Source organism: Trachymyrmex septentrionalis, unplaced genomic scaffold (genome assembly GCF_001594115.1).
Source record: "Trachymyrmex septentrionalis isolate Tsep2-gDNA-1 unplaced genomic scaffold, Tsep1.0 scaffold103, whole genome shotgun sequence".
Lineage (NCBI taxonomy): Eukaryota > Metazoa > Arthropoda > Insecta > Hymenoptera > Formicidae > Trachymyrmex > Trachymyrmex septentrionalis.
Window position 1 is genome coordinate 488,641 of NW_017304155.1, and position 1,336 is coordinate 489,976.

Consider the following 1,336-nt stretch of genomic DNA (forward strand, 5'->3'; position numbering starts at 1 on the left):
TTTCGTCTTTTTCAGCTCGTAGTTTTTGGTATGTAAAAATTATCAAACTCATATAAACTTAAAAAATGTGATAAGCTTTTAAAAGTAGAGATTTCAAGCTTTAAAACCCTTTTTTTAAATTTGAATTTCATTCATTATTGACGAAGATATTGTATATACAACTTTGAGCTAAAAAATACGCGATGACTTTTTACTTAACCTAATATCTGATGGGGATTACTTTGAAGGGACAAAATAGATATTCATGAATAAATAAATAATTTTTGAAAAAACATAAAATTCGCGATACTTTTTGAACAGACCTCGTATATGTAATTTAAATTAGCTATCACAACTATATACTCGTATATGTATGTACATATTGCACATTCGCGTCTGCAATCATACAGAAAAATTTTACAAAAGAAAATGTATAATTAGATTTAGACAGTTAAAATTGGAAAAAGATTTAAATTTAAATTTCCACATATAAAAAACTTTTAAATATGTAATTCTATATATAATAATAAATGCCTTTAACAGTCTAACTGGATTTTAAGTGCTTGTATAATTCTGAATGAATTTGTGTACTACGCATGTAATTTTCTAAACTATGCGCCGAAATAATTTTTCAGTCTTGAAACGTAAACTCTAATTTTTTTTAAACTTTAATTTGTGATATTACTGCGGCAATTCAATAGAGTTTGCGTTTCAAAACTGAAAAATTATTTCGGCGCGCAATTTAGAGGTCTATATACTCGTACATAGTATATAAATTCACATAGAACTAACAAGCACTTAAGACTTAGCTAGATCATTAAAGTCATTTATTTTCTATAAGTTAAATATACTTTTTTTGTAATACTTTTATATTGAATTTTTACATGAAAATTGAACTTTTTTTTCATGCACCATTTTCACATTTTTTAATATTTTTTAAATCAGACAGTTATTTCTCGATTTTTCCTAATTTCTGTGATGAGATAAAGATACTGATTTATTTTTTTCAATTCACTACAGTGTTAGTTATCATTTGTAAAAATTATGAAGTTAAATAAATTACAATTTTTTAAAATTTAATTTTTTTAGGAGCATATCACTTTCGTCATCTTGTCCCTATATGTGGGGACTTATAGTAGTGGATAAGACGACGAAAAGTCAATTTAAGTTAAAAATATACTTGTTATGAGTAAACAAAGATTTATTATAATATTGTATATATTTATATTGTTTTAATATATTATAAGAAGTTTTAGGGAAAAATATAAATAAAATAAAACCTTTATATAATTTATGAAAATAAAATTATTGAAATGTTAACATTAACATAATTATATTTATGTATTATATGTATGTA